The 14,774-nt window shown below is 41.0% G+C and overlaps 1 long non-coding RNA gene across 2 annotated transcripts in view; it reads left to right on the forward strand.

Moving 5' to 3' along the window:
- Window positions 1-501: 501 nt before the first annotated feature.
- LOC147577585 (uncharacterized) overlaps window positions 502-14,774 on the forward strand; it is a 61,028-nt gene continuing 46,755 nt past the window's right edge. Inside the window, exon 1 of one of the 2 annotated variants that reach the window (XR_015240415.1) lies at window positions 502-610. This is a non-coding gene — a long non-coding RNA (uncharacterized LOC147577585). Of the gene's footprint in view, window positions 611-12,545; window positions 12,989-14,774 lie in introns of those variants that run through there. The other variant, XR_015240414.1, reaches the window with a different exon arrangement.

Below are 14,774 nucleotides of genomic sequence, written 5' to 3' on the forward strand. Positions count from 1 at the left end.
AATCATATGATTTCACTCATATGAGGACTTTAAGAGATAAAACAGATGAACATAAGGGGAGGGAAACAAAAAGAATATAAAAACAGGGAGGGGGACAAAACAGAAGAGACTCATAAATATGGAGAACAAACTGAGGGTTATGGAAGGGGTTGTGGGAGGGGGGATGGGCTAAATGGGTAAGGGGCACTAAGGAATCTACTCCTGAAATCATTGTTGCACTGTATGCTAATTAATTTGGATGTAAATTTAAAAAAATAAAAAAATAAAATAAGTTAAAGTCCCATAGAGTTCCGCAAACTTTGCACCTGATTCCTAATGAGAGGACTTGCAAGGTATAGCAGCTTACTGTTAATTTTGGAGAAAGAGTGAGCCCTACATGCCCTGGGTTATTGGAAACCTTCCCCTATTTCTGCCCCAATTCCACTGCCTCAAATCTGCCGTAGCTTTGTGAGACTTCTTTTCCACCCTTTGATGGGGGTTCTCTTTTCCAGGCATCCTGGGTATCTGCTATTACGGCTCCTTGGATTCTGTCAGCTCGATGTCCTGGGAGATGACTGAGGTTCCCACAGACCAAACTGTGGCACAGCACCAGACAGGTAACAATACTGAGGTAAGACAATAAAGGCATACTATTGTCCTTGCCAAGTAAAACAAACAAACAGATAAACAAACAAACACTTGCTTTTGGTGTTTTCGTGTGGGGACAGAAAGAACATGCCTTTGGCAAATCCATGGATGCATACCAAGCGCCAGGGTCTTTGGATGTTTGCGTTTGTGCCGTGAAGCCAGCTAGAACAGCAGAGGTAACTGACTCAGTTTATGATAATCCATTGTCATTCTCCAAGGCTGATCTGGTTTTCCTCACTGGCTAAACTGGAGAGTTAAGTGGGAATGTGACAGCAGTCATCACCTCCGGATCGTTCAGGTCTTTTAACGTTTGGAATTCTACTAGGGATGTGATATCAGCGTGATATGCTGTTTTACATAAAGAGAGCTCCATGCGTTTACATGTGGCCATTCCTATTATAATGACCCGTATTCCATGGGGTAGAGAGCCAACGTGGGGATTTGCTGTTGGTTCTGTGTATCGCTTCTACTTATACTTTCACGAACTGGGGAAATAAACACAGATTTGGGGGCTCTTTAAGCCCAGTGAAGACAAACTGAAGTCAAAACTCAATTTACTACCTTACTCCCCATAAATCTCCTCTCTGACTGGTGGACAAAAGTGGCATTCTGTAAATCCTCCAAAGATCTAGGTATTTCCTTTTCCATAGCACACATTAATCCCGATTAATGATGGTATCTGTTTTGCTGGAAGATCAGGATGAAGATTTACAAGATGTATGTGTGATCTTACTGTAGTGTTCTTAAGCAAGGGTTTCTGGCCTTTCCTTCGTTCAAGAGGCTCTGGGTCTGTGAACTAATTCAAGCCTAGGATTTGAGAATCTCTATTGCAGTGCTTAGATTGCGCCTCTCTTTATCAGACCTGAGTGAGCTCCTTATGATTTCGGTCTGAGAGAGTATGGTCAGTTAGCCATGGTGAAAGATCCCTGTGAGGCAGACCATTCTGATTCTATTCTGGCCCTACTTCTTTCAGTTACTTGCTCCTTGCACTTGATTGTCTATCTAAGGGTGGCTTTGGGTCAGGGGATGCATTAAGTTGGCCAAGCCTGGGTCACTTGCCCACACCCCAGCTGCAAAAACAACTGGGGAATCGCAAATCTGTTTTTCAGTGTCAATTGTGGGAAGTAGAGTCTACTTTCCACCAGGATTTACAATCTGGGGAAATAAACCCAGATTTTTATCCCAAACATAAGAAGGAGGTTCAGAGGTTGCTCAGCCAAAAACAATGACAAATGCATTCCCTAATTTATTTCCCCCCCTCTATTGTTTAACAACAATGAGGCTTAGAGGATTAATCCCAGCTCCAAATGTAGCCCATGCTTTACTCAAGCCAAGTTTAATAACGTAATCTTCCTTGCTGGTGACTTGTTCAGAAACTCAGACCTAAGCCAGATAGCACAGGGCATTCCTCTGACCTCAAAGTTTGGTTTATGTATAGGCATTTGACACATCTTGATCTAATTAGATAGAAACTGAACTGGGTCTACTAAACCGAACCAACCCTGGAGCCTGCACTGCTCCTGATCTTGGGGTTATGAAAGCCAATACGTGTCCTTTTTGTTTACGCCAGTTTGAGTTGGGTTTTCTGCTCTTGGTGATTGCAAATATCCAAACTTATTTAATATAGAGACTTCTGAGTTTATATCTCCTAATGGCATGCTCCAGAATTGGTGTTCTCTTATAATAATCACTACTGTCCTGCAAGATGGCATGGCTGGAATCTGGACTGAGAGGGCAATATAACAAATGTGAATATTGATAAGAGAGGAAGTAGATATTGATTGAAGAAAGGTTCAGATGTATAGTTTTTATAATGAAAGAGATAGGCTTTAGCTACCAAAAATTTGAAGTGTATTGATAATTCAATTCCAAGTAATATAAATAAATGAAGCATTATTAAGCAGCCAGAAAACACTAATGAAAGTCAAATAAGGGACCTACTTCAGCTTCGCCATACCTTTTCTCTCCCTCTAAGCTATTTTATTATTAAGAGTCGTTGGAAAGGGTCCAGGAAACTGGTTTGTAATATGACCTTAGGCAGGTGAATTTCATTCTTTGAATCTTAGATTTCTAGTCTGCAAAACAATTGTTAGTATCAAATTAATTTATATATGTGAAAATATAGAGCCCAGGGCGGTGAAAAGGTCAGTCTAGACCCTGGAAGGTTGATATGGTTGCACTGATCATTCATGAATATTTGTTCTAGAATACATGCTTCATTTCCTACTTTGGTTGCTGATTTTTGTATTTGAAAACGAAAGCAAATCTATTGGTGTGTGTCTTTATAGCCCAGTGCTTCAGAATTGATATTCTCTCTATATTTTTGTTAGATAACTGAGGGTGGATAATAACTAACATTTTCTGAGGGTAAACAGAAGGAATGAAGTACTTTCAAATGCATCATCATATTTGAGAGATGCAGTTAACTCTGTGCAGGTGGGAGGGAGGGCAGTATTATGATCAAAACTTTCTGAGGACAAAACTGGTACTTCAAGAAGTGTGCAGACCCGTTTGGCCAGTTATTGGTGAAAGGAGGATTTTAATCGTGTCTTCTGATGCTATTTCTATGATGATTAGCTTTGTGACCTTAGGCAAGTGACTTAGCCTCTTCATGCCTTAGTTTCCTTATCTGGAACAGGCCCACTGCAGGTTTTTATAAACAAAGTTTTATTGGAACACAACTAGGCCAATTCATTTGCATATCACCTATGGCAGCTTTTAAGCTACAGGGCCAGAGTTGTGTACTTACAGCAGAGACAGCATGGCTCAGAAAGCCTAAAATATTTATTATCTGACCCTTTACCTAAAACATTTGCGGACCCCTGTTTTAGAAACGTATTTTTTAGAAACACACTTGAAGCGTTCAAGTCTTGGAGAGAGGACATCTCACACATTTAAAAAAAATTTTTTAAATGTTTGTTTATTTTTGAGAGAGAGAGAGCAGGGAAGGGGCAGAGAGAGAGAGGGAGACACAGAATCCAAAGCAGGCTCCAGGCTCCGAGCTCTCAGCACAGAGCCTGATGCAGCGCTCAAACTCACGAACTGAGATCACGACCTGAGCTGAAGTCGGACACTTAACCGACTGAACCACCCAGGCGCCCCATCTCACACATTTTAAATTCGGAAAAAGTAAATATTTCCTTTTTGTTCCTCTTGCACTACAAACATAAACAATTCCCACAAAACTTCACCCACCTTTCCTATATCACAGATAAGGGACAGTTATTTTTACCATCATCAATCTGTTATTATATCAAGTACAGACTGCCGTTGCCTAGCCCATGCCTGCCAAGAAGCTTCTGGGTTCAGCTCTTCTGTGTTGAGGAGGCTCATTTCCCTCCTTAAACATGTCTTATGATCAGAGGCTCTCCCTTGAGATCAAAGGAGTGATTCATCTCCTCCTGAGATCAGATCAAAGCCAGAGTGGGGGCCTAGGTCTTGTGCCCTCCTCACCCCTTACCTCACTGATACTTCCCGGAGCAAAGCAGTTCCCAAGTTTGATCCTACATTATACCAGGTAGCTTTCCACTCTCTCATGATTGCATTATCACCCCCTTCCTCTTGGGTATTGGTCTCCTAAATCTGTGCTTATGCGAGATTCAAGAAGAATTGGGATGGATCAGGTGAAATCCCTTCCTATTTTTTTCCCTGGGGAAAATAGTTTGGGGCACATGATACACATCTCCTGCATAGACGACCCGCTTTTAAGTGTCTGGCATGCGGCTATATCGTTGTGTATTTTTAATGTTCTAATGTTTCATGTTTTAAAATGATCAATCAGAAAAAAAAAAAGATCTATTAGACAGAGGCTGCGGGGAGTTGTCCCACACTAGTTCTTTTAGTTGAATTGCTTTTCACAGATAATTTTCAGCAATTTGTCTTTAAAGCTTCTTAAAATTATCTTGGTGTTCTGCTGAACCTACGACTCTGAGAATCTGTCTCCCCTAGACATAATTCCTATCGTTCTATAGTGCATTGACATCACTTCATCCATCTTTAATGTATGTTACTATTCAGATTGACGGATTTTGTACTTACTATCTGTGACATTTTCATTGACTTCTTTAGCAAAGTGACGTTATTGCCATCCCAGCCTGGGTAAGATTTAATACCTGATCTTTCTGCCATCCATCTATCAGAATCATTCGTAACTCTCTCTTCCCCCCCCCCATGCAAAGTATAAATTCAAAGATTTTTCTTCTTAACCCATTTCCTTGGATATTTTTCTCTAATCACTACTTTTTGGTAAAGAAATATTATTACCTCAAGGACAACAGCTATCCCAATTCCTGTATTGCCTTGTGATTTATTGAGATAGTTTATGGGCTTTTAGAGCAAACTCTTAAGGAAGTGTCCAAATATATTGCTAATGATAAAGGACCATTGTTTTATTTCCTTATAAACATTATTTATAGTGTCCCTATTAGAAGCATTATGAATTGTTTCCAAAGTGCCTCTATCTGAAGTTTAATATTTATGGGAACTTAAAACTTCAAAGCCTATTTATAAAAAAGACTATAATGTATTTTTAATATCTTGAAAGCATTGATCTTCAATTTCCATGACAAATTGTTAAACTTGAAATACTAATTTATTTCTTAATCCAAAGGCAATGGAGGTCCAGACCTGAAAACAGAAGAGTCCCTACCCTCATGGAGTTTGCAATTTCACGTGAGAGTCTGACAAGTTAATTTAAAAAAAATTTTTTTTAATGTTTATTTTTGAGAGAGACAGAGCATTAGTGGGGAGGGGCAAAGAGAGGGGGACAGAAGATCCGAAGCAGGCTCTGTGCTAACAGCAGCAGGCCCGATGAGGGGCTTGAACTCACGAACCTGTGAGATCATGACTTGAGCCAAAGACCAATGCTCAACCAACTGAGCCACCCAGGTGGCTTGAGAGTCTGACAAGTTTTAAAAAAATTGCAAAATGGGAAGTGCTAAAGAAGCTACCATTCTGGGGTGCCTGCGTGGCTCAGTCAGTTAAGCATCCGACTCTTGGTTTCTGCTCAGGTCATGATCTTATGGTTTGTGAGTTTGAGCCCTTCCACACTGACAGTGTGGAACCTGCTTGGGATTCTCTGTCTCCCTCTCTCTCTGCCCCTCCTTCATTGGGCTTTCTCTGTCTCTCTCTAAATAAATAAATAGACAAAAAAAAAGCGCGCTACTCTTCCAAGTGAGTTCTATGGGTTTTACTGGAGCACGAGTGCTGACATCATCAGGGAGGGCTTGGAAGAGGTGAACTAGGTCCTAAAGGAAGAATAGGATGTTGCTGGGTTGGGACACGTATTCCACGATGAAAAAACACGTTGTGCAAAATATGTCTGTTTGAGTAATCTGAGTAACCAGCAGGTACACGGGGACATAGACTTTAGACTATCTAAGTCTACACTCATGAATGGCTCTGCTTCAGGAAAAGCTGGCCCAAACCAAGTGTTAACAGACTTCCCTGGGAGTGCATCTTAATGTCTAGAACAGGTTGCAGGGCCAAGAAGAACAAGGGCCTCTGAGTATAGCTGCAAATGAAAGAAGTTTAAGGCAATGAAAAAGAATTATGTCAGTGATTCTTTAGAATAACACTTCTTTCTGGTTCTTATCTAGGTTCTTAACTGGGCAATCATCTTTTTTTTTTTTTTTTTTTTCTGATTTTCTTTCATGGTTCTATTGAGTAGGACTCTTAGCATACAGGTCTACAGACTGAAGGAAATAAGCCACGAAGAACATTCCTTCCTTTCTTTTTTGGGTTAAGTCTAATTTTAGGAAGCAGCCAAACAGATAATAAAAATGGATGTTTCTAAGCAGATTGTATGTGTGTGTGTGCGCGTGTGTGTGTGTGTGTGTGCGCGCGCATGTCTCCTCCTGGTCTCATGCAACATCAAAACAATTGAATGAGCAAATTGAGGCTTTTTTCTTTTAGTGATACTGTTTTTATATCTAAAACACACCAGTGAAATGTTGGTTTCTACTCTCACTCCCAGAACCAGGGAACTGGCTTCAAGACACTGTAAGGTAGTGATTCTAAGCAAAGACTCTGGAGCCATCCGGCCTGGGTTCAAGTCCTGGCACTACCACTTATTAAATCTACAAACTGGGATGCATTACTCAGTTTTGTCATCTGTGAAATGAGGGTAATAGTAACAGTGCCAACCTCATGAGAGGCTTTATGAGGATTAAATGAGTTGATGTAGACAGATATTCAGAAGTGTCCCAGGAGCCTTATAGGGACAACCCGAGTGTCGGCCAGCCCCATCTGTCAAATGGCATCCAGGGACATATGCCCTGGCATCAAGAAGTTTGTCCTCAGTGCTCTGACTCTTCCTTTTGTCTTACTGTGCCAAGTCCCCCCATCCTTACCCCAGTTAGCTCCTGGGGCTCTAACTTAGCTTGCTCAGAGAGACAGTGACCCAGCCAGGGTCAGTCACAGGTAGCAATGAGATATAGAGTTGACCCTTGAACAACGTAGATGTTAGGGGGACTGACCCCCACACAGTCAAAAATCCACCTAAAACTTTTGACTCCCCCCAAAGTTAACTACTAATAGCCTACTTTGATCAGAAGCCTTACCAATAACATAAACAGGGGAGTAACACATGTTTTGTATGTTATATCTATTATGTACTGCATCCTTACAATAAAGTAAGCTGGAGAAAATCCTAAGAAAAATACCTGTCAGGTACTGTACTATATTAACCGGAAAAAAAAAAAAAAAAACATCTGTGTATAAGTAGACCTGTGTGGTTTGAACCCATGTTGTTCTTTGAACCCATGTTGTTCAAGGGTCAACTGTATTCTTTTTAAAGTTTGATTACTTATTCTTAATCAAGCTTGATTAAGAATAAGAAAACATGGGGTCTATTCCCCATCACTGCTTACCAGCTATGTGTCTTTAGAGAAATCTAAAAATTCTATGATGCTTGGGTTTCTCATTCTCAAAGTTGGGATGACAATACTTGACCTGATCTCATTGACTGACTCATTGACTGATCTCAATACTTGACCTTGACCCTGGTCACTATGAGGGTCACAGGAGATAGGACTTGTGGAAGAATTTTGTAAACTGTAAAGTGAAAACAGTATTGTTTTCATTAATCCAAAGAAAAGAAAAAAGGTGAATAGTATTAGCTTTTCCTGCCCTTAATGTATTATCTAGTAACTGTAGCACAATGCTGAATAGGAATCTCATCTTATCTCCAACTTTTATGGGAGAGATTATTATAGTTGACACATAAAATGGTGCTTCCTTAGGTTACTAACATACTTTATCAGGTTTAAGATGTTTCTTTCCCTGGGCTGCTATCCTGGTTGAATTTCAGCAAATGCCTTTAAAACATCCATTAATACGGAGCACCTGGGTGGCTCAGTCCATTGAGTGTTGGACTCTTGATTTTGGCTCAGGTCATGATCTCACAGTTCATGGGATGGAGCCTCGCATAGGACTCTGAGCTGACAGTGTGGAGCCTGCTTGAGATATTCTCTCTCTCTCTCTCTCTCTCTGCTCCTCCCCTGCTCACACTGTCTCTGTCTCAAAATAAATAAATAAATAATAAATAAATAAATAGATAGATAAATAAATAAAACATCTGTTAATACAATCATACTGTTTTTCTACTTTCATCTCTTCAATAGAGTCTTACTACTGAAACATCTTTACATTCCTAGAATGACCTTTTGTGTTATTCCTTTAATACACTGCTGGATATAGAATTTTGCATCTTTGTTGTTATGCGGTATATACATATATGTGTTTGGATAGAGAGATAGAGATATATATCAGGTATCTGTATTATATCGAAACTATAAAGTTATTTAGGTGGGCTTCCTGTTTTTTCCTAGGCTCTGAGACAGTTTATATAGAATTAGTTCTTCCCGAAAAGTCTGGTAGATTCTACCTTCTGAAAGGCCCTCTGGACTTGATGCTTATTTCAGAGGTGGATCTTTGAGTATCTGTTCAATTTCTCCCATTCTATGCAAGTTTCCTCCTTTTCCTTGAATGAATCTTTATAACGAATATTTTCCTAGGAAATTAGTGACTTTATCTAGTGATTTTCAAAATGCTTGCCAATGCTTCCAAGTTTCATAATTTTTACAATTCTATATTTTACATTCTTACAATGTTTGACTTATGATTTTGTCCCTTTTCTTTCTTTTGACAGGCCTGACAAAGATTTGTCTTTCTATCAGTTCTTTCTTTTTAAAAATTTCTTTTGGGGCGCCTGGGTGGCTCAGTCAGTTAAGCGTCCAACTTCAGCTCAGGTCATGATCTCACAGCTTGTGAGTTCAAGCCCTGCATCGGGCTCTGTGCTGACAGCTCAGAGCCTGGAGCCTGCTGCAATTCTGTGTCTCCCTCTCTCTGCCCCTACCCTGCTTGTACTCTCTGTCTCTCATAATGAATAAATGTTTATTTATTTTTGAGAGAGAGGGACAGAATGCAAGTGGGGGAGGGCAGAGAGAGAGAGGGAGACACAGATCCAGAACCAAAGAACCAAAGAACCAGTTTAATTCGTCAAATTCTATTGTCTTTTTGTGTTCTATTTTTGTTAATTTCTACTTTTATCTTCCTTGATTTTTCTCTTCAACTTCCTTTAGGTTTATTTTCTTTCTCTCTCCCCCCCTATTTGTTCCAAGCTTCTTGAATTGAAAGCTTGGTTGATTCATTTATTTTCAAGCCTTCTGCTTTTCTCCCCTAAGCATTTAAGACTCTGTGTTTTTCTTCTGAATGCTGCCTTAGCATAGCCCATGGGCTTTGATACGTAGGCAGTGCTGTTACTGTGATTCTAAATAGCTTGCCATTTCCAGTTTTATTTTCTTTCAAGCCTATAGCTTATGAGTAATGTAAATACTCATGAGAATAGATTTTTGTTGGTTACCCTTCTGTTATTAATTTCTAATTTTAGTCCATTATAGTTCATGAGTATGAGCCAGAGTTTCCCTTCTGGGGATTTGTTGTGAGTGCCTTTGTGACCTAATACACCAGGAGAATGTCCTATGAGAGTTTGAAAAGAATGTATAATCTCTGTTGGGGAAAAAGTTATTTCTCTCTCTATATCTTTTAGGCCATAATTGTTCATTTTATTAGCCTGGACTTCTCGAGCCTTATTCCTTTCTGTAATAGTTGATCAGCCAATTCCTGAGAGACATATTTAAAGTCAACACTTATCATGACTTATTTCACTTAGCATAATACTCTCTATCTCCATCCATGTCATTGAAAATGGCAAGATTTCAGTGGAATAACATTCCATTGTATATATATACCCATCTTTTTTATCCATTCATCTATCGATGGACACTTGGGCTGCTTCAACAGTTTGGCTATTATAAATAATGTGGCTTCAAACATAGGGGTGTATATATCCTTTCAAATTAGTGTTTTCATATTCTTTAGGTAAATACCCAGTAGTGTAGCTTTTTGAGGAATCTCCATACTGTGGGCTTTTTTTTAATTTTTAATTAAAAAAATTATTTATTTTTTGTAGTTTCAAGTTTTTATTTAAATTCCAGTTAGTTAACATCTAGTGTAATATTAGTTTCTCTCCATATTGTTTTCCACAGTGACTACGAAATAAGTCAGTCGGAGAAAGACAAATACCTTATGATTTCATTCATATGTGGAATTTAAGAAACAAAACAAATGAGCAAAGGTAAAAAAAAGAGAGAGCAAGAGAAAGAGAGAGAGAGAGAGAGAGAGAGAGAGAGAGAGAGGCAAACCAAGAAACAGACTCTTAATTATAGAGAACAAACTGATGGTTACCAGAGGGGAGGTGGGTGTGTGGATGGGTGAAATAGGTGATGGGATTTTCGAGTGCACTTGTCATCGTGAGCACTGGGTGATATATGGAAGTGTTGATTCACTATATCTGTGCACCTGACACTCATATAACACTGGATGTTAACTACACTGGAATTAAAATAAAATCTTAATGGAAAAAATGAATTCACCTTTATGAGACCTTGTTGGTGTCTGCTTGCATTTCTATCAGGGTTTGTTTTATATATTTTGAGGCTAAGATGTTAGGTGCATAAAGGTTTGTGACATATTTGGTAGGTTGTACTTTTATAATTACGAAATATTTCCTTAAGTGCTTTTCATTTTGGATTTTACTTTGTGTGAAATGAATGTTGTTACTATGTATCTGGCATACCTTTTTCAATCTCTTTTCAAGTCTTTATATTTGACTTTCCTGTGTTATTTTCATTAGGTATTATGATTACTAGTACGTTCAGCCTTCTTTCTGGCTGCAGCAAAAGTGGCCAATTGACCACCAAAAATTCATGCTCCTCCCCTCTGGACAACATCCAAGGTATAGTCATGTGATTAGTTCTCTGCAATGGAATGTGAGCAGCAGAGATGGGAATCACCAAGGATTATTATTTTCTCTGCTTCAGTTGGATGCTTACTTAATGGGAGATGATTTTTTCCATAAGTGGAGGAAACAGAGGGCAGGAAGATGCCTCTGTTTGTTCATTAATTCTGAATCCTCAAAGAGCCAGGGGAGACCAGATGTATCTAAGTCATGGCTATAGTCTGAATGGTGTGTCCCCTAAAATTCATTTGTTGAAGTCGGAATTCTCAAGGTGATGGTATTAGGAAATGGGGCTGCTGGGTGGAGATTAGATCATGGAATTACTGCCCTTATTAAAGAGACCTCAGAGAGCTCCCTTGCCCTTTCCACCGTGTGAGGACACAGCAAGAAGACAGCTGTCTATGAACCAGGAAGCGGGTTTTCACCAGACACTGAATCAGCCAACACCTTGATCTTGGACCACCCAGCCTCTACAACTGTAAAAAACAAACTTCTATTGTTTATGAGACACTCAGTCTATTGTATTTTGTTATAGAAGCTTATACAGACTAAGACAGCCACGTTGGTGAGGCAAATGACCTGCTTTGATATTTGTCATCTCTATAATTAACTTCCCTGTAGCCCAGGGCTACCCCCCACCTAGTTATACCAGGGTCTCCCTCAAGCTCAGTGTTGGTGAACACTTCTTTAACATGAATGGTGTATGAATGAATGGAGTTCTGGCCATCTTCTGCACATTTGCTTTCCGGTGATCCCTTCGACCGATTCTTTTGATACATGAATCTCTGCTTCAACAAGGCCAACATCTTTCTCAATAAGCAACCAAGCCAATGAATGAAGGAGTGATACCACAGGAAAGGAGTTTCCCCTCTGTGTCTGTAATCCAGCTAGTAGCTGGAAGACCTACCAAATGAGATTATTAAAAAGAATAAAAATTAGAAGTTGTATATATTAACAACAGCAAGGACCTACATCATATCAGGCACTGAGCTGGATACTTCTGACACGTTCTCATTTAAACACAATAGCTGTCATGTAGGTGTTAGTCTCCCTATTTTACAGATGAGTCAACTGAGGCTTGGTGTGGTAAGTATGGAGCAAAGTCAGAATTCCAATCCTTGGCTTCCTAATTTCCACCCTCCCTCCCTCCCTCCCCCTCCATCCTTCCCTCCTATCTTCGTTCGTTCATCCCTTCCTTCCTTCCTTCCTTCCTTCCTTCCTTCCTTCCACCCTTCCTTCTTTCCTTCCTTCCTTCTTTCCTTCCTTCCTTCCTTCCTTCCTTCCTTCCATCCTTCCTTCCATCCTTCCTTCCTTCCTTCCTTCCTTCCTTCCTTCCTTCCTTCCACCCTTCCTTCTTTCCTTCCTTCCTTCCTTCCTTCCTTCCTTCCTTCCTTCCTTCATTCCTTCCTTCCTTCTACTATACCTCATAGAAAGAATTCAGCAGCCTGAGGTTCAAGGCTCTTTTGCTTGATTTTGGGAAGTGATTTAATTTTACTGAGCCTCAGCCTCCTCTTTTGTAGCATGGGGATAATGAAGATACTGATTTTCAGCTCCTCTCAGGGTGATTGTGAAGCAAATGAGAGGATGATGATGATGATGATGATGATGATGATGATGATGATGATAGCATTCTGTAAACTATTGAACTCTACAAATATTGGTGATTTTATAGTAAATCAGAGAAGTTTGCAGCAGACTTTTAACTTTCTCGTTTAGAGGATAACACTTCTCACAGGCACCCTGTCATTTATTCAGAGTCGAAATATGCTCTCAGTCACATGAGAGGCTAGTTTCTTCTTGTATTTCCTTCTATTTTAAGCATTCAGCTTTTCTCTTCAGCATTGTTTGTAGGTGGGCAAATCTTAACTGAGTTTCTGTTCCTCAAATCGATGTCTTCATTTGCATTAGGGGGCAGGGTTGCACAAGCTTATTTTATTATCGTCCAGCCTTTCATAAATCTTTGCCGAGAGACAACAGGGGGTTGTTGAGAAAAGTCTTGGTTGGTTGTTCGGAGCCCAGGTTGGAGCTGAGCCCTGATGCTTGGCAGCCGTGTGACCTTGGGTGAGTTTTTCACCTCCCTGCTTCTCAAGATGCCCATTGACAAAGCGATGGGTGGGGTTCTTAACCTAAGGCTCCCTTTGCTGTATGGCTTAAAGAGGATTGCAAAGGGTCTTAAGCAAAAGTAAACGCCTGCTGTAAATGTCTGCACCTCAGCAACATGGCTGGCGGTAGAATCTATATTTGGTCGTGGTTGGATAATTTCCCCTTCTCTTTTCACTTGAGAGCTTCCTACTCCAATTATTTGTTTATTACAGCTACCCCCCCTTTTTGCTCTGTTGATGCGGGTGAGATGCAAATGCGCCTTTTGTGACTTCTGCTGTGTCTCCTGGGCCCAAAATTGACAGACAGGAGACAGAGCAGTTGTAGAAGCTGGAGATGGCAGGGTTTGGGGGCAGGAAGTGTGTGTCAACGCAGGAGAAAACCAGGGCAAACAGCTGGAAAGCGGGAGTCAAAAGCTGGAGTTTAGGAGGAGGACAGTGAAATGGGTTACTTTCAGAGATTTCTGGCTTTGAGACTCAAGAGTAAAGAGAACTGACCTGAGTGTGGCAGGCTAGCAGTACATTTAAAAAGAAAAATCAGATCATGTGACTCCCCTGCTTAAAACTGTTCAATGAGGGGGGTGCCTGGGTGGCTCAGTCTGTTGGGTGTCCAACTTCAACTCAGGTCATGATCTCACCATTCGTGGGTTCAAGCCCTGCATCGTGCTCTGTGCTGACAGCTCAGAGCCTGGAGCCGGCTTCTGATTCCATCTCTCCCTCTCTCTCTGCCCCTCCCCCCTTGCAGTCTGCCTCTCTCTCTCTCTAAATTAAATAAACATTAAAAAAAAATAATGAACCCCCCCCCAAAAAAAACCCCTGTTCAATGGATTACCATCTTGCTTAAAACAAAAGAATCTGAAAGTCCTTTCTTTGGCTGATAAAGGCTCTGTGGTCTAAGCTTTGCTCTTTCTTCTCAGTTTCTGCCACTCTACTCCCTGTGGACCATAACACTAGTTTCTTAGCCTCCATTAGCAGAGTCCTGCCTCAGAATCTTTGCACTTGCTGTTTCCTCTGCCGGGAACACCCTCTCCCTTTATCCAAGCAGCCATATCACCTTCTCAGAGGCCTTTTCTAACCACCCAAACTGAAGGAGCCAGCCTCACTCCAGGCTTTCTTTGTCCCATAGTGCCCCCAGCGCATAGTTGTGTTTTTTTTAAGTTTACTTATTTTGAGAGAGAGAGAACAAGCAGGGGAGGATCAGAGAGAGAGAGAGGGAGAGACAGAGAATCCCAAGCAGACTCCCAACCACCAGCGCAGAGCCTGATGCAGGGCTCAAAGTCATGAACCATGAGATCATGACAGGAGCCGAAATCGAGAGTCAGACACGTAACTGACTGAGCCACTCGGGTGCCCCTCCCCCCCCACCCCTAGCACAGAGTTTAGCGCCTAACATAATTGTAGAAAAAGTGAATGCATGAGGGAATGAGTGAATGAATGGAGAGATGGATGCATGACCATCCATCTGGGACCTGCTCCTAGTTCTTCAGACTTCCCTTCTGTCATCCTGGTCCTTGGCTCTCTGTTTCCACACATTGCTAAGTTCTACTCTCTTGTGTGTTTGGCTTACCCACAGTTTCAGTGACACATGTCCCCACTCTATCCTGATTCCATGGCCCCTGGCTGGTCAGGCAGAGGCCTTGAGGGGATGTAGAGCAGTGTAGGAAGAGACAGAAGCTCAGGACCCAGGTGCAGAATTTCTTCCAGCAGAGAAGATGCTGTAGCAAAAGCCAGCCGCCTGCGGGAGAGCA

Source organism: Puma concolor, chromosome C2 (assembly GCF_028749965.1).
Source record: "Puma concolor isolate L17-30 chromosome C2, mPumCon1.1.hap2, whole genome shotgun sequence".
In the NCBI taxonomy this organism is placed as follows: Eukaryota; Metazoa; Chordata; class Mammalia; order Carnivora; family Felidae; genus Puma; species Puma concolor.